Source organism: Ixodes scapularis, unplaced genomic scaffold (assembly GCF_016920785.2).
Source record: "Ixodes scapularis isolate PalLabHiFi unplaced genomic scaffold, ASM1692078v2 PGA_scaffold0__279_contigs__length_252992795, whole genome shotgun sequence".
Taxonomy (NCBI): domain Eukaryota; kingdom Metazoa; phylum Arthropoda; class Arachnida; order Ixodida; family Ixodidae; genus Ixodes; species Ixodes scapularis.
In genome coordinates this window covers 24,138,323-24,151,563 of record NW_024609835.1, presented here as the reverse complement: position 1 = coordinate 24,151,563, position 13,241 = coordinate 24,138,323, and the positions used below count along the sequence as shown (strand labels likewise).

General features: G+C 42.3%; 1 pseudogene; it reads left to right on the top strand.

Moving 5' to 3' along the window:
* The first annotated feature begins 1,464 nt into the window (after nt 1–1,464).
* Nucleotides 1,465–11,274, top strand: LOC115327124 (annotated as a pseudogene).
* The last annotated feature ends 1,967 nt before the right edge of the window (nt 11,275–13,241 follow it).

Sequence of the window (13,241 nt, the reverse complement as noted above, 5' to 3'; positions counted from 1 at the left end):
TTTCATGTCCAGGTACCCACCCCCTCCCAGGATCTCTCGTGTTTGGATTCCCCTCTCCCACAATCTTTTGTTTACGGGTATACCCCTCTCTCCCCCTTCCCCTTCCAAGCCGTTCCTTCGGGTATTGACTCGCACAAGTTACACATGCAAACACGAGCGCTTGCCATGCATTCTTTTTTTTTATAACAAATTGCAGCTCAATTAGTAGTTTTTTAGTAGCGATAGCAACAAGATCAGTTGTTTTTCTTTCGACTACTTCAAAGGTTAGCTTACATTGTTTTTCACTCTAAAATACAGATATGCCTAATAATATGATAGAGGATCCAAGCCCTCTTCCAGTCTGATTTCTCCTCAATGACAATTTCGGTCTACTAGAGGACAATTCCTCTGGAATATTTTTGTTATACCTTCCGTTAATCATATTTGGACATAATATATTTCTGGAAGCGCCACAAACACAAATGTTTTCATTTATATTAATATATAAAATGAAATTGCTTACTAAACAGAGAAGCATTATCTAAGTGTACGGAGGCCGATTCCTACACAACGCTTTGTTTTCTTTAGTCACTTTAAAATGTAGGAATATTTCACAGTTTGACCTGCTTCTGTTCCAGGTATACTGCGTCTGCTGCTCAACCGATTCTCAAGCCAGGGCCCTGATGCAGAACTTGGTTCAATACAACGGCTACTTTGGGTGCAGCTGGTGCCTGCACCCAGGCAAGACCGTCGAAGGTATACGACAATTTATTTATACGGTTTAACATCTATTATTATATCGACTGGTCCATAGAGCAATGCAGCATAATTAATCAGACAATGTGTGCAACTGATTATCCATACAATACACTGACCCTACTATCCAAATTGCCTCTTGCCTGTCACTATTCTGCTGTTTTTTCATTCGTGCTCAATGCTATTGCAGAAGATTTTTACTGCAACTGAAGGGCATGCTGCATCTGTGGAATAAAAGAACAACATATGATGTCTAATTGTTTACCAGCTTGGGGCCCAATTTTCTTTCATATCACAAATTTGATGGAGCTATGAAATAAAAAAGGCTTCCTATATTTTAAGGTTACATAGTTATCACGCGCGAATTTGGGAATCAGGGCGTACATACTCTTTTAAGATCTAAGGATGTTAAGCATGAAAATTAATATGCTTATATTTGCGGATTATAGTATCAATTAATCTTTCTGTCCTGATATTCGCTCTACAGGGAGAGTCCAGCACCCTATTGGCTCCGCCAGTATGCCTTATAGGACCAAAGAAGGAGTGGAGCGCAACATGGCCGAGGCGTTCGAGACGGGCACGCATGTCTAGGGCGTAAAGAGGCCCTCAGCTTTGATCAACTCGGCTGGCTTCGACATTTTGTGGAGCTTCACACCAGGCTACATGTACTGTGTGCTGCTTGGTGTGACACGTCAGTTTCTGGAGTCGTGACAATCCAATGTCGGTGCAATGTACTACATTGGATTGCCACAACTCCTGAAAGAGATAGGCGAGCGGCTCTGTCACATCAAGTCCCCCCAGTGCATGGCACGTCTGTTTAGATCTGTTCGTTTAAGGAAGTTTTGGAAGGTCACCGAATGGCAGCAACGGCTGCTCAACTTCATCGTAGTGTGCACGGAAGGCACATTGCCTGGTTGCTACTTAACCATCTTCAGCCTGCTAGCGCGAGGTATTCTTCTACTTATTCAATACGAGGTGTCCACCTCTGATATTGCTGACAGCACAGACTGACTGTGCAGTTTGTTGTAGCCGTCCAGTTTCTTTAATCTGAGAAAAAAATGGCTTCCCGTTAGCATCAGCTGCGACATCTTGCAAAGAATGTCATGCTGCAAAAACCCGTTTCGGCGCATTCATGCTTCGGTTTTAGGCAGGCATGGGAAAGCTTAAAAACCTCGTCACTTCAGCGAAGGGTGCGCCTCATTAGATGATGACGCGTGTTATAATTACTCAGAAAGTAAACGCATGCAAGGCACTCGTAAGCCCTCACGTTCAGGACTTCCTCCTGTGTGGTGCGCCGAACAAAGAGCCTGTAGCCCTTCTCGGCAAACCAAGACCCGTGGAAGGGCCTTTGTATGTGTTGGTCGAGAGGCAAGTACCTGATAAAATCCCTGGCCCTTTTGGAGAGCATGACAGAGTTTGCATCTCTGGACGTGTGTTCCCCAGCGAGCAGAATCCGAAGTTGAACAGAACGGACTGCACAACAGTAAGGCTGCCAAACAATGTCTGTGTGAATAATAATAATAATAATAATAATGTGTTTTATTCCCTTTACAAATACATACAAATAATGCTGGCCTACAAAAGCAGTATTCTGCTTTTGCGTAGGACCAGACAATCCAGCGAAATACATATTAATACATCATGATAAAAAAAAATCGAACGAGTGCAATGTGGCCATTGATACCAACATTAATACAAAACAAAGCCGCAATTCGGCACAAAACAAAATGAACACAACTATCGAAATCATCAAGAGGCAAGTATACAGTGATGGTAGTAAAGTAGTGTTTATGGAGGTAATGAGAGGCACCAGTTTTTATTTCTTTTTTTAGTACTTTTATCGAATTTATTTTCATTAAAGGCTGAGTGAGGTCATTAAATAAGGTGGGAATAAAGTGAGCTCTGCATCTTTTTCCGTATCGCGTGTAAATTCTGGGGATTATAAACCTTTCTTTGCGCCTTAGGTCCCTAGGCTTTTCCACTGGAACCTTGAACGTTGCATCATAGAAATAATTTATAAACGTAACGTATCTATGAAAATTTTTAAAGAATAAAATTTGGAGCTTCTTTGCTTTATCTTCCATATCTAATGTTCCGTATGTAGTTCCGTATGTGATGTTTTTAACCATATGTTTTAAAATTCTGTTTATTGCATTTGTCTTGTATGGAGAACAGTGACCATATAAAGTGATTCCATATCGTAGAATTGATTCAGCTAACGACCTGTACACCAGTAGTCTTATCTTTACGCTGCACAAGCTTCTTATTCTGTACAGATATGCTGAAACGGCACGTAGTCTTTTAGTCACAAATTCCACATGTTGATTCCATGATAAATGTTCGTCGACGTATAATCCTAAATATTTTACACAATTATCGTATGGCAAAGGTTTACAAGTACAATTATTACACGGTGTCGAATGAAGTAAAATTCTAGGTGACATATCAATACGTTTATGAGAATTTCGGAAACACAGTAACTTAGTTTTGGCAAAATTAACGGAAATGGCATTTGAGTTAAACCAACCTATTAGTTCATTTATATCTCTTTGGAAGACTAAAACAGCATCATCATAGTTTTCATAAAGTAAAACTAGCACCGTATCGTCAGCATACTGAAATAGCTTAGATCGTAGAGGTAGAATACCCAAATCATTTATGTAAACGTTAAATAAAATTGGTCCCAGAGTGCTACCTTGTGGTGCACCACATTCGACTTTAACTGTACTACTTAAATTATTCATAATTTTAACCATTTGTTGTCTGTCGTTAAAGTAATTCTGAAAAAAGTTATAAAACTGTCCCCTGAAGCCCAATCTGTAAAGCTTTTCAAGCAACAGAGAATGATCAATGGTATCAAAAGCCTTCGATAGATCTATAAAAAGTGCCAGGGCAATCTTGTTATTGTCTAGTGCTTGATTAACACAGTCAGAAAAATCTTCTAAAAGTGTAATAGTACTTTTTTGTAGTCGAAAACCATATTGCGTACTCGAAAATAAATTAAATTTATCACAAAAATTGGTCATTCTTAGTTGTACCCACTTCTCGATTATACGAGCTAATGCAGGCAGAATGGAAATGGGCCTGTAGCTCTCCAATTCCTGTTTTTTACCCTTTTTATACAGTGGACGTATAATAGATATCTTCAAGCCCTTAGGAATTCTTCCGGTATGAAAGGTGTCATTAATTATTTTCATTAAAACGTGTTTTAATTTATCAAAATTATACCGAATATCTCGTACTCTAATATTATCAAATCCTGGTGTTTTAGTTATTGGCATAGCATTTATAATCCTCAAAAGTTCGCTCTCCGTCATCTGAGGTAAGTACGCCGAACTAGAGCATCTGACCTGTGAAGTGACGGGATTGGGACCATTCAGTGAAATGTTATTTTTTATGCTTCTTACGGAGTCAACAAAACACTTATTAAATGATTCCGATAACGTTAAATAAGAATCTAATCCAGGAAAGTTTTTTTTAATTGTATCATCCACGCTATTTTTAGACTTTCTGCCAGTTAATTGGTTTACTAGGTTCCATGTCTTTTTTATATTTCTTCTCGAAGAGGTGAATTGATCTAAGTAATGTTTCCCTTTTTCTAAACGTATTTTTGCTGTCACTTTATTGCGCAATGCACGAAATTCATTTCTTAGTTCTGTGTTTTCGGGATTTTGCTTACATCTGCTCCAAAGCCTTTCCTTTTGATCACACAATTCTAATATTTCCTCGTTTATCCAAACATTCTCAGGTTTTCGTTTCTTCAACTTTATTTTTCTAGCACTTTTAGAATAAATATCTTGAAACGTGTCCACTAGTTTGCCATAGGCTACAATATGATCGAACTCGCATAAAGAATTCCAATCGAACGATTGTATTAAATTATCGATTTTTTTAGCATCTAGTATAACTTTGTACCCATTTTCTAAATCTACATTTTCAGCAGTAATTTCGCCCAATATTGAAAGTACAGTAATGCAATGGTCAGCTACCTTTTGCTTAATGACTCCAGACAGTGTTTTCAAATTACTAATTCTTATAACTATGTGGTCAATACATGATTTTGTAATTTTATTACCATAATATTCCTCCCTCGTATAATTTTGAATGACATTTTCTAGACCAAATAAAGCGAGGCTATCAAGATAACGCGGTACTCCCTGTTTATTCTCATTCAGAACATCAATATTGAAGTCTCCTGCCAGAACTAGGTATTTGTTGTTATTAAATTTTTGAGGGAATTGTTCCAATTCATCACAGAATATAGGTATATTTGAACTGGGTGGCCTGTATACAGCACACACAACATAAGAAAAATTCATTTTGTGAACAATAGCAGCACACACTTCTGCTTGTATAAATGAAACATCTATTTTTTCTGATAAGCATTTGTCATTTATGTACATCATAACTCCGCCACCTTTCCTTTGTTCTCGGCACAAGCAGAAAAAATTAAAGCCCGGCAAGGAAAATGTAGCGCAACCTGCCTCATCAGCACTGACCTCACTCAAAATAAGCACATCCAAACTTGGTAGTCGCGTAGATAAAATTAACATTAACTGATCCCAATGTCTGTAAATACTCCTAACATTTACATGAATTAAGCTTAGTTTAGTGTCAGCGTTACTTCTTTCCGCTCTGGAACTTTTCGTATATTCGTCCCACTCAGGGAACGATTCAAAAAGCGATTCCATGATTACCTAATTTTGATAAAGTCTCGTTCGCTCTCAATCTGAATCACCGCCGCTCCCTCCTTCTGCCTTACGAATATCTTTCCGTTCTTCATCCAAGTATACATGTATCCTTTTTCCTTCGCACGTGCCTTGGTGGACCACAACAAACTTTTCAGCGCTCTAGTCAAGTTTTCATTTATAAAAATGTTCTAATTTCTAAGAGTAGTTCTTTTTCTCACCCACAAGTCCCGTGTACGCCTCTCGGTGAATCTCACCAATATAGGTGTGATTCTTCCTTCTTTAGCTTTTAGCCTGTGGGCAGCCTCGATGTCGTTCGAAGTCACTGGTGCTAGGTCCAGCTTCGTTGCCAGTGTGTTGATTACGCTCATAACATCTTCATTCGGTCGTTGGACTATACCATGGATTTCAATATTCTGCCGTCTAGAGTACAGCTCTGCATTGTCGATAGCCTTTCTTAGTTCACCAACCTCTTCATCCCTTTGTGAAATCATTTCCTCTAGTTCGCCGATTTTCCGCTGTAGTTCATTTATTGTTTTGTCTTGGTTATCCAAATGAACGTTCAATTCCTCATACCTTGCTGTCAGATCATTCATGGCTGCCTCGATTCCTGCTATTGTTTTACTCTGATTTTCTATTTTGAGCATCATCGCGTCGGACCTCGCAGTCTGCGCCTCGAGAGACCTCTCAATGCAAGACATCCTATTAAGGACGGAGGTCAACTTTGCACTGATAGATTCATTTTGTTTGAGTAACCTTTCAAGTTTTTCCTCATTTGGGGTCAGCTCTGACGCCCCTTGAGATACCTCGGGAGTCGCAGACTGTCGTTGGGAATGCAACCTGCAGGTGTTGCATTGCCATTCGGAAATTTCTACGTCGTTCATTGACTTCATTACATTTTTTGTCATTCCAGAACACTTGCCCATGTGGTAATAATTTGTGCACTCCGAACACTTAATACATGCAGCATCATGTCCAATTTTTTTCAGGCAAGAAAGACAGTCACCTTTTTCAGCCATTTTCGTGAAAACGCCAAACAAGAAGCAAAAAGCAAAAAGCAGACCAGCGAAATGCACACCCGCGCACTTACAAATAGTAAGCGAGTGAATATGAAATCTTACCTACAAAAATTGAAAACTTAGTTTTCGTGGCGATGCATTCCGCTGGTCTGCGAAGAGTTGTTCAGCGACTGCCGCTTTTATAGCCCAGAGATTCCCACGATAGGCTGTCCCGATGCGCTGTCTGCCAGCAGGCCCGAGCAATCATCCGCTGATAACTGGGTATCGATGCGGTGGCCGTCGACGTGCAGCTATCTCTTGATATCGTCGCTTGAATCCAGGATCGGCCGTCTCGTTCGTTTTGCGGGCAGATGGGCGCCTACGAAAATTGAAAACTTAGTTTTCGTGGCGATGCATTCCGCTGGTCTGCCCAGCGGTCTGCCCAAGATTCAGCACATTGTTTCAGTGAGCTGCAGTGTCATGAACAGAGTCTCTCTTGTTACTAGTGGCTACGCAGCCTCACCCTCGTTTGGCACCACTAACATTAGAAAGGTTGAGAGGTGGTCATCTTAGAAGGTCACTGAGATTGATACTGGTACAGAGGGATGCGTCTGGCTAAGGGATTTTGTTTTTCAATCTTGTGAATTGTTTTTGATCATAGACAGTTTTTTTAACGAGACATCTTTATTTAAACATTTTTTTTCCGGTCGGAGTGTCCGGGATATAATGGATGCTTATTGAGGAGGAGGTGCAATGTAGCTGATTATTAGGTTGCATATCAAGAGATATCCAGGTGGCCAGAATTAACCCTCAGTCTTACTCTAGGGAATGTCAGGTGCCCTATGTCCATTTCGCATGTAAAGCCCCAAAATTTATTTATGTACAATCATGCAATATTATCAGGCTTGTGCTCGTTACTTGAAAAACGTTGTGGATTACAACTACAAATTACCGAGCCTCAAATGTAGTGGATTACCGTTAGAAATTCCTTTCGCTGAAAAGTAACGGATTACTTTACTCGATACGTTACAATTTACTTTCACATTACTTTTTCCGTACACTTATCCAGAAAACAATAGAAACAATTTTGATATTTCTCAAAAATGTTTTGCAACAATACTTTTCATTTCTCATATGCCCGTATAACGGTAGTCTTTGTAAAACTAAAATATTATGTTTAAGAGAAAGAGTGTAGGTACACTTCGTTCACCTGTAAGCTGACAAGGTACCGAAAGCTGCAACCACATTCGCCATTCCGCTAGCTTACGGCCTCCGGAAATAATCCCTGGAACTGTGCAGACAAAGCTAGCGGTGCACATGCACAGTAGCAGTGTCTACCTCCGCTACGAGATTCAGAGCTAAAGAAGTAATCTACGAAAGCTCTCTTTTGACTCGGGTTGTTTCGCCTGTTATTCACAAGAAAAGAAAAACTTGGTTCTACCGTTACAATGTGCAGCCAATGCAGAATGCCGGTGTCACAGCTTACCTTGATGCGTTTGCGTAGATTAGAGTTTGTTTTTCTTGCTAATGACAATATCTGATTTTTGTAAAGTAAAATATGCGCTAAATTTTAGGTTTCCGTTCTCCTTAATGCCCTGACTTTTGAATATCTCAATAAGAGATGTCCATGGAGACGACCGACATTCCCTGACCGAAAACTCGACCAGTCAGAGAAAAAGTGGCGGTTACAGGTTATCGATCGTTCTTCGTGGTTCTCACTTTTATACCAGTATTCGTGCAGGCCAAAGGGGGGGGAGGGCGTAGAGAGCGAAAAAACCGGTGGCTATCGGTCTCACAAAACAATAGAGGACCACACCACTTTTACGCGTTCTCTCTCTCTCTCTCTGTCAGCCCTCCTTAAATGGCGTACCCTCCCTCTCCCCTTCTTTATGTTGACAGTTGACTGTAAAGTGAGCAGTGGACTCCACCACCATGCCCAGAGAATTAAATCAAAAGAAGTATCATTTGTAACCTCGAATACGATGTTCTCCTCGTGCCGGGCGATTTTGAGCCGTGCCTCAAGAGTGTGCTAGAATACAGTAGCGTGCAACAAACACAAAGAGAATTCAAAACCCTCGCGCGAGGCGACATCGTCTGTACGCGAGTTGTGAGCCAGCGAATCGAGGGGGTACGGACCCGCGTTTGATGTCTGTGCAGGTGGCGGGAGACGTCGAAGAAGTTGGAAAGGATGAAACGGTGTAAAAGACAGAAACAAATAAACACGAAGAGCTTTCTTCTGCCCGAAAGAAGTAGAAAAATAGGATGGAAGGTGAAGAAGAGCCTACTCGGCGTTGTCTTACTTGATCTTTGTCTTTCGTATATGTCTACAGGCCTTACCGGTTTTTCTAGTGGTCACAGCGACCGGTCATAAAAAAAAAAATCGTGTTTTCTTTTCGGCTATTCTGCCCTTCCTGCTGTTTTTTGTTTTTTTTTTGAACTTCCTCGTTTTATGTTGCTGAATGTTCTGCTCGTATTGCTCTAGTTACTCTATAATGCTCATATTTTTAACAAATAACGAGTAATTGAAGTAATCCGTTACCAATATGTCTAACGAAATTACATTACAAATTACTTGCGAAAAAAATGACGTGGCAACTACAAAATTACTTAAAAAAGTAATAGATTACAAGTAATCCGTTACTTGTAAGTCTGGATATTATGCATGCAGCTTAGCCATTTACCTTTTTCACTGTGGAATAATAATTGGGTTGTGTGTATGTTTATGCAGCCTAGAACTTGGTCTGCCTCACAGGGGCGACGAGTCTCCCAGCTGTAGATGAGAAATTTAGCCATTGCGGTACAACCGCTAGCCTGGGGTCTTTAATGTGCACCACACAGTAGTGATACACGACCGTACGCCGGTACGATGCTCATCCAGATCGAAACGGGCAGGGGTGGGGCTCGAACCCAGGATCCCTGGGTTCTGCAGCGCGAGCTTTCGCTCCACGTGCTCCGAGCTGGTGTGCGCTTAGTGTGCGCTAGGCCACTCGCCACCGATCCCCCCTCACTGTGGACTTACTCTAAATACAGTTTTGTGGCAATACGTTAGGATGTAGGAGCATATGCACAGCACATTCGGGGATCATATAGAGGGTGCATACAGTAAACTGCAGCAGTCAGCCCGTACTTTTACTGACGTCAGCATTGAAAAAAACTCATCTTAGAGAAACAGGGGCATCTCTCTAGCAATCTGAAGTGAGTTGGGAGTGAACTGAGATATATTGTGATGCTGGGTTGAGTCTAGTATTTATTGCCCGGAAGGGTTATTGATCCATTCGCCTTTTGAAAAGTAGGATGTCTGGCTTGACCGTAGCTTTCTGAACTTGTGTGGGAAGTCCTTTTTTGCGTTTTAGGCCGCGGCAGTTCCACAGCCAAATAGTAGTTTGTACCGTAGTGTTGAGCTTACTGTCCATGTAAAAGCCGTCGAGAGGGTGTACAGTTTCTCGGTGAGTTTCTGCAGCGCCTGGTGGAAGGCCTTCCTCTGACTTTTGTAGATGTGTTGTGAAATATTGAACTCGTTGAGCTTGTACATGTGTTTGCGTCTGCGCTTACATATAGCCTTGAGCCAGAGCCTGTGCTTGCTTTCTTTTGCGCTTGTATTTGTACCAACTTTTGAACCACATTCAAAATCTCTGCGGTGGGCGATATTTCGTCGTGCTTTCTTGTTAGATTTTTCCTGCTGTTGCAGTGAGTGCTGATGCTGTGATGACGAAGGTTTTTCCATCTGGTGGACTTGCTGCTGCTGTGCGTTCGGTGGGTTAGTTTGTGGTGCTGGTGGCAGACGCTGTTGAATCTGCTTGTCGTTAATAAGCAGGTTAGAGAAGGAGGCGCTGGCTGCACCGAGTTGTGTTGCTTTGCTACTACTAGCTCAAGTCGAGTCATTTCTTTTCGTCTAGTGATGAGTTTTGCGTCGTCTTGCAGTTTGATATGTTTGAGTGCCTTTATCTGTTCTGCCATGCTGTTGAGTCCGGAGGTATTCTAGAATGTCGTTGCTGTTTGTATCGGTTTACTTTTGGCGCCATGAAGAAAAGTGGGCGTCTTCGTGGGTGCGCCAACCGGCTACAGCGACTCTGACGTCCAGGTATTTCCGGATAGTCTGCGCTTGACTGATTGTCACGTAGCGCGGTGAATTTGGGGGAGTTCTCGAAGGTAGATGTGCATGAGTTTCTTTGGTCGCCTTAGAGATGTAACGGCGCCCGAGTCCGGCGCAGCGATTTGATGTCAATAAGTATCTTAGCTGGGCAGTTCGCGTCATGCACTGTAGAGCCTTCGGAATAACAGTTGAGGCAGAAAGTCGTCTGGCATTCATGGCCCTCTCTTAGCAGCTTTCCATACTATCGGCAAAGTTGAGACTGTGCCCAGATAGCTGCCTTATGTTCCAAGGTACGACATTTAAGGCATATGACAGTCGTAAGTCTCGATACGTAGACGTTGAGTAAACGACCGCAAAATCGAATTTTTGGGAGATTCCTTCGCCTTTGGATGTGAGTATACGTCCCTTGCCTTCCGAGTGTCCACGTTTGAGTGATTTTATGATAGACTGCGTGGGTATCTGCAAGCAGGTCCTCGGTGGTGTCTTCAGGATCGATATCACGTACCACGCCTCATGGCATGGTCACAGTAGTGGTTCGGTACACTTTGACTTCCACCTTGCCGGTTCGCAACTGAAGCTCGCGAATCTAAAGAATGTCTTGAGTGTACTTCTCCTCGTATACAGTTATTTTAATAGTGTTGGTTCTTGCTTTCTGGTCAAAAACAAAGCGGTTTTCCATCAGGGGAGTGCTTTCGACTTCTTCAATTTGCCGTTGAAGGGAATTTGTTGGGATGGTTATATTGTCCCTTTGGCTGAATAGTGATTACGTGCTTCTGTAAGTCTAATCTTTGGAGGGGGGTTCCCTTTGGGGGCCTCGGTCGTCGTCCCGCATCCCGTTCCCAGTGAGTCTCATAGACTGCGTTGACATGGTCGTTGTACAATTCGTCGATGGCATGGTCACTCAGCTCCATACTTCCTTCGTCGGGTTCTTCTGCGTGGAATCTCCCATCCCCGCTTTGTCGCAGTCTCTTTCTACGATTAATCCAGGGTCTTTCCTGAGTTTGCGGTGGCGGAAGATTGGATTCCGCATAACGGGGGTTCAAACCGCGCCGCCATACCATCGATAGTCCAGGTAAATGGGCCTAGCCTCCTTGGGCCCGCGTGCGGTGGTATACTCATGTTGCCGTCATTGTGAAGAAACACGTACCAAAGTGAGCCGGAATCGGGTGAGGCCAAGGCAAGCGGTGGACCACCACCTACCTTCGTTGTCTTCGTAGTAGGACACCCTGGTGTGTCCCTGTTTGGGAAGGAGGGTAATGTTGGTTACTGGTCAAGAGTAAAGTGGAAGCTCCTCCCACCTCTATCCACTTTAGCAGAGCGAGCGCTGGAGAGGAGGTCGCCTTCTCTCCAGCGTTCGCTCTGCCATAAAATGGGAAGGGGTGGAAAAGCTTCCACCTTGCCCTTAACTTGTCACCGACTATAGTAGCGAAAGGAATGCAAGGAATACAACCCATAGTGTTTTGAAAGAAATTTCGTGATCTACGTGCCACCTGGCAACATTTCAAATCAGTAAAATTAAATATAGAAAAGTAAGCATTATTGACACCAAAAAATAGGCACATGCCGGGAGCTACCGATAACTATACGTTCTGCATAAAGAGACTCATAGTTCATCATGTTAGTCACAAACACCATGGTCACAAACAACCATGTGATCTTCAAGTTGCCCAGTACATGGTGCGAAGCCTCCAGTGCGAAAACGTGGAAGGAATACCATCAATGGTGGTGTTCTGCAACGAAAAAACGTTGCAGCGGAAACCATTGCAGCGAAAACCCCTGCAGCGTTTCGCACTAGCATCTTGTAGCTGGCCGCAGTTGCAGCGCGCGCTGACTGGGCTATAATATAGCACGTGTAAAATGTGATTTTGTAAAGAGTAGAAGCTCGTGCCTTTACGGGATCTTTATGATCAATAACATTTCGGAACATCACCAACCGGATTCATAATACCGTCATAATGAAATAAAACATACGAATTGAAACCGAGCGTGGTATGTAGGTAATGTAAAAACAAAGTGATAAACCAAAATTTTAAATGACACACATTTTGTACGAGTTAAAGTTTAAACACCATAGGCCCATGAATAATTCAACTGGATTTCGCTTTTGTGGGGAGTCATTAAAAATGCCGAACCTCGGAATTCCGAATTACCGGAATGCTGAAATAAATATTTTGCGAAGCGTGCAGCGCCGTCCGCGGCGCCAAAAGGAATGCCGGGAACACAAAATGCAACCGGTTCTAGCAGACGATACAGGCAACCTTGGAGACGACAGCGAGCGTTTAAGGGCAGGCGAGTGACACCGGGTACCCTCTCGGTCTCGTTAGTGTCACCTGGTAGATACTGCAGTGACGCGGAGATGTACAAGACTTCGCACGCGGCGTTCTGAATTATTGAAAAAAACTCTCTTCAAAACTCCGTAAACTCATAAAAAGTGAAAACTCAAAACGCCGGAAATCAAATCACCGAATAATCAAATGCTTAAAAAATAATTAGCCGATCATTGAGACTCGTTATAGCTTGTAAACGTTTTAATGTTCATGACACATGTACACAAAACGCCGTTTGGTTGTTAGTTTATTTGTTTTTTTTTATCTCAGACTTAGTACCCAATTTTTACCGATAGCGCATCAAAAATATTGCGAAATTCACCCGAGCTGCATTGCATACCACTAGTAATCACAAAATTCTTCTCGCAAAAATAAATTCGTTTACCTCATTTAACCAGTC